The sequence below is a fragment of the Oncorhynchus kisutch genome, linkage group LG17, assembly GCF_002021735.2.
Source record: "Oncorhynchus kisutch isolate 150728-3 linkage group LG17, Okis_V2, whole genome shotgun sequence".
NCBI classification, from domain to species: Eukaryota; Metazoa; Chordata; class Actinopteri; order Salmoniformes; family Salmonidae; genus Oncorhynchus; species Oncorhynchus kisutch.
In genome coordinates, this window is record NC_034190.2 from 79,126,163 (window position 1) to 79,132,015 (window position 5,853).

The window sequence follows — 5,853 nt, forward strand, 5'->3', positions numbered from 1 at the left end:
ATGGTGAGGACTCTCATCAGATCTCATCAGACACACTCCTCTGCTATGCTGTGCTCTCCCCAGCTCAGCTCTCCCAGCTCAGCTCTCCCCAGCTCAGCTCTCCCAGCTCAGCACTCCCAAGCTCAGCTCTCCCCAGCTCAGCTCTCCCAAGCTCAGCTCTCCCCAGCTCAGCTCTCCCCAGCTCAGCTCTCCCCAGCTCAGCTCTCCCAGCTCAGCTCTCCCCAGCTCAGCTCTCCCCAGCTCAGCTCTCCCCAGCTCAGCTCTCCCCAGCTCAGCTCTCCCGAGCTCAGCTCTCCCCAGCTCAGCTCTCCCCAGCTCAGCTCTCCCCAGCTCAGCTCTCCCAGCTCAGCTCTCCCCAGCCAGCCGTCCTCCCAGCTGCACGGGGCTATTGACTGACCCAATTACCAGGTTGCCAGGCAGTTACATGGATGGTCAGAGAACAGGGGCCTGCGGTAAGCTCATTAGACTGTGGTGCCTCTCTCGTTCTCTCTCGCTCCCTATTTCCCTTTGTGTCTGCATCACTCGCTCTCTCACGCTCCCTCTCTCCCTCTCTCGTGCATACAGTTTGTTATTTAGTCATGTCTAATTCATTGTATTATTAGTAATTTAACATTTATGGCTCCTACCAGAACTTTCACTATCCCCTTCACAGAACTAATCGATATTCAGAACATAGCCGAGCAGTGTACTGAACGCTTTTGATTCTGTCAAATAAAGATAATAGTCTATGACTGCCGTCTTCCAATAACTACTATTACTACTATTACTACTATTACTACTATTACTATTATTACTAGTATTACTACTATTACTACTATTACTACTATTACTAGTATTACTACTATTACTACTATTACTATTATTACTACTATTACTACTATTACTACTATTACTACTATTACTACTATTACTAGTATTACTACTATTACTACTATTACTACTATTACTACTATTACTACTATTACTACTAGCACTACTATTACTACTATTACTATTATTACTAGTATTACTACTATTACTACTATTACTACTATTACTACTATTACTACTATTACTATTATTACTAGTATTACTACTATTACTACTATTACTACTATTACTACTATTACTACTATTACTACTATTACTACTATTAGTAACTGCGTGGCCATGCACGCCTCCTACTCAGTCATCAAGTTTGCAGACGACACTACAGTGGTAGGCTTGATTACCAACAGGGAGGAGGTGAGGGCCCTCGGAGTGTGGTGTCAGGAAAATAACTTCACACTCAGTGTCAACAAAACAAAGGAGATGATCGTGGACTTCAGGAAACAGCAGAGGGAGTAGCCCCCTATCCACATCAACGGGACAGTAGTGGAGAAGGTAGAAAGTTTTAAGATCCTCGGCGTACACATCACTAACAAACTGAAATGGTCCACCCACACAGACAGCGTTGTGAAGAAGGTGCAAGAAATTTGGCTTGTCACCGATTTAGTCCAAAGGGATGTGAAAACAATAATGAGATGAAATTAAAGAATGAACCACAGTAGATCAAGGGCCATTCCAGGGGCCATTCCAGGGGCAACTGGGCTGCTGATCTTCTCTGCCTTCTCCCTTTTTCTATCAGCTGAGTTCTTCGCTCCTCTTTCAACAAAACACGACGCGACACAACAAGATCACAAAAACCAACTGAGAAATGCCACTCTATTTTTTATTTAACTAGGCAAGTCAGTTAAGAACAAATTCTTATTTTCAATGACAGCCTAGGAACAGTAGGTTAACTGCCTGTTCAGGGGTAGAACTACAGATTTGTACCTTGTCAGCTCGGGGGTTTGAACTTGCAACACTTCCGGTTACTAGTCCAACGCTCTAACCACCAGGCTACCTGCCAGCTGAGCATACAATCTCTCTGTTTTCTATTGTGAATCATGAATCAAATCCATGATGACTCAATGATTCAAATTTATGAAGACATGACAATGTTATGAGGGCAGCCAAAAGGGTATATTTACAGGGGGTGGGGTTGGGAACACTTTTTTGCGAACATGAATAGGAGTACACACTGCACATTCGTTCGGTAAAAAGACATCGACTGCCATTTTCATTGTGTCTCGACCCACATGCCTCGCTGACATGACGGAGGTTGATTGAGAGCACTCTGTGTGTGTGTGTGTGTGTGTGTGCGTGTGGCCGTGCTTGAGTGTGTGCGTGTGGCTGTGCGTGTGTGTGCATGTGTGTATGTGCGTGTGTGTGTGTGTGTGTGTGTGTGTGTGTGTGTGTGTGTGTGTGTGTGTGTGTGTGTGTGTGTGTGTGTGTGTGTGTGTGTGTGGTGGGGAGGTATATTACTAATTTCTCCCCAGGTCCATTCTGCCTTTTCAAAAACCAAGCCATGAGGTCGAAGGGATTGTCAGTAGAGCTCTGAGACAGGATTGTGTCGAGGCACAGATCTGAGGAAGGGTACCAAAACAATTCTGCAGCATCGAAGGTCCCCAAGAACACAGTGTTCTCCATCATTCTTAATTGGAAGATGTTTGTAACCAGCAGCGTCTTCCTGGAGCTGACCGCCCGGCAAAACTGAGCAATCAGGGGAGAAGGGCCTTGGTCAGGGAGGTTTCCAAGAACCTGATGGTAACTCTGACAGAGCTCCAGTGTTCCTCTGTGGAGATGGGAGAACCTTCCTGAAGGACATCCATCTCTGCAGCCCTCCACTAGTCTGGTGATAGAAGCTGTTCAACAGTCTGATGGTCTGGTAATAGAAGCTGTTCAACAGTCTGATGGTCTGGTGATAGAAGCTGTTTAACAGTCTGGTGATAGAAGCTGTTTAACAGTCTGATGGTAATAGAAGCTGTTTAACAGTCTGATGGTGATAGAAGCTGTTCAACAGTCTGATGGTCTGGTAATAGAAGCTGTTTAACAGTCTGATGGTGATAGAAGCTGTTCAACAGTCTGATGGTCTTGTAATAGAAGCTGTTCAACAGTCTGATGGTCTGGTGATAGAAGCTGTTTAACAGTCTGATGGTCTGGTGATTGAAGCTGTTTAACAATCAAATCAATCAATCAAATATATTTATAAAGCCCTTTTTACATCAGCTGATGTAAACCCAGCCTAAAACCCCAAACAGCAAGCAATGCAGATGTAGAAGCACGGTGCCTCTGGAAAAATTCCCTAGAAAGGCTGGATCCTAGGAAGGAACAAGGCTCTTAGAGGTGGCCAGTCCTCTTTTGGCTGTGCCGGGTGGAGACGTTCATAAGTTCATAGATGACCTGCAGGGTCAGATAATAATAATCACAGTGGTTGTAGAGGGTGCAACAGGTCAGCACCTCAGGAGTAAATGTCAGTTGGCTTTTCATAGCCGATCATTCAGAGTTAGAGACAGCAGGTGCTGTAGAGAGAGAGAGTCGAAAACAGCAGGTCTGGGACAAGGTAGCACGTCCAGTGAACATGTCAGGGTTCCATAGCCGCAGGCAGAACAGTTGAAACTGGAGCAGCAGCATGACCATGGGACAGCAAGGACTCATAACAGTTTAACAGTCTGGTGGTCTGGTGATAGAAGCTGTTTAACAGTCTGATGGTCTGGTAATAGAAGCTGTTTAACAGTCAAATGGTGATAGAAGCTGTTCAACAGTCTGATGGTGATAGAAGCTGTTCAACAGTCTGATGGTGATAGAAGCTGTTCAACAGTCTGATGGTCTGGTAATAGAAGCTGTTTAACAGTCTGATGGTCTGGTGATAGAAGCTGTTCAACAGTCTGATGGTCTGGTGATAGAAGCTGTTCAACAGTCTGATGGTCTGGTGATAGAAGCTGTTCAACAGTCTGATGGTCTGGTAATAGAAGCTGTTCAACAGTCTGATGGTCTGGTGATAGAAGCTGTTTAACAGTCTGATGGTAATAGAAGCTGTTTAACAGTCTGATGGTGAACAGCATTGAAGGCCCCCAAAAACACTGTCCTCCATCATTCTTAAATTGATTAAGTTTGGAAGACTCAGAGCTCTAACACACACATGCAATCTTCACTCTAACACACACACACACACACACACACACACACACACACACACACACACACACACACACACACACACACACACACACACACACCGTTCGCTCTAAGGGCCACAATCAGTCTATGTACAGGTCGTCCCCCCGAGGCAGGTTCTATATTCATGGGTCATCACAGTGTTTTAGCATGACAAAAACCTTCACCGTCTCTACCGTCTCTACCGTCTCTCCTGTCACTCCCGTCAATCTGGCAGGTCTGCTCATCAAATCAGCTTGGAGCGCCATCCTTCCCTGCCACCTGTCACATTGATGAGCGCCCGCCCATGATGTCATTGAGTACTGCAGCCATACATGCAGCTATAGGGTTTGGCAAGGAGCTGAAATCTGTCAAGCTCTTGCTAGAGATGCGTTGGACAGACGTGCATTGAGAAATGGATATGAATATGCTTCATGGCTTCAAGTCTAAATTCAAATCATTGCTTATGTGTTGTTAAAAATAGTGTCCGAATTACTAAACAATCACTGATCTAGACTAGTGCAGCATTCCTGAGGAGTTTATCCTTGTGTATTGATTGGTTAACATTGTCAGTGTGATCAAATCAGCCACCGCTGACGGAATGAAAGAAAAACTGTTTCCCTGGACATGTTGCCACCCAAGCACGGGCATCAGCAAAGCAATTTCCTCTAGCGGACAGAGCCCGATGCAACAGTGTCCCTGCTCAGCTGATGAGAAACGTTACCTCAGCATAAGGGAACTTTACCCTCTGATACTGGGTGGTTGTGATGGCTGCTTTAATAAAAAAAATGTACCCTCTTTCTCCCCAATTTGTAGTTTAGCCTCATGGGTCTCCCGGTCGCGGCTGGCAGCGACACAGCCCGGGATCGATCCCGGATCTGTAGTGACGCCTCAAGCATTGCAGTGCCTTAGACTGCTGCGCCACTCGGGACGCACCATGATGTAATGTTTTGTTTAAATGTTCTCTTGAAAAGGACATATTTAGTCACACATTCCACAACATGGTTTCCCTTCATCTGATGATTCAACATTCAAGAATCGTCCCTGAGAAATGATGCTGGAGCTTTTCTAGGTTTAGATTATTCTTAGAGTACTAAGAAAACTGGACCAAATTATGTCCAGTACATGATCTCTAACCTTCCAGAAATGTCGTGGCAAACAAAGACGTGTGAGTTAGGTAGTAGTAACAATAACCTATAATAACAAAGACGTGTGAGTTAGGTAGTAGTAACAATAACCTATAATAACAAAGACGTGTGAGTTAGGTAGTAGTAACAATAACCTATAATAACAGGGACGTGTGAGTTAGGTAGTAGTAACAATAACCTATAATAACAAAGACGTGTGAGTTAGGTAGTAGTAACAATAACCTATAATAACAGGGACGTGTGAGTTAGGTAGTAGTAACAATAACCTATAATAACAAAGACGTGTGAGTTAGGTAGTAGTAACAATAACCTATAATAACAAAGACGTGTGAGTTAGGTAGTAGTAACAATAACCTATAATAACAAAGACGTTATTTACATTTGCTACGAGACTCGAAATTGAGCTCAGCTGCATCCTGTTTCCATTGATCATCCTTGAGATGTTTCTACAACTTGGAGTTCACCTGTGGTAAATTCAATGGACTGGACATGATTTGGAAAGGCACACACCTGTCTATATAAGGTCCCACAGTTGATAGTGCATGTCAAAGCAAAAACCAACCTATGAGGTGGAAGGACTTGTCCGTAGAGATCCGTGACAGGATTGTGTCGAGGCACAGATCTGGGGAAGGGTACCAAAACATTTCTGCAGCACTGACGGTCCCAAGAACACAGTGGCCTCCATCATTCTTAAATGGAAGAAGTTTGG

General features: G+C 44.5%; 1 pseudogene; it reads left to right on the forward strand.

The window, feature by feature from the left end:
- On the forward strand, positions 1-396 carry LOC116354367 (putative protein TPRXL; annotated as a pseudogene).
- The last annotated feature ends 5,457 nt before the right edge of the window (positions 397-5,853 follow it).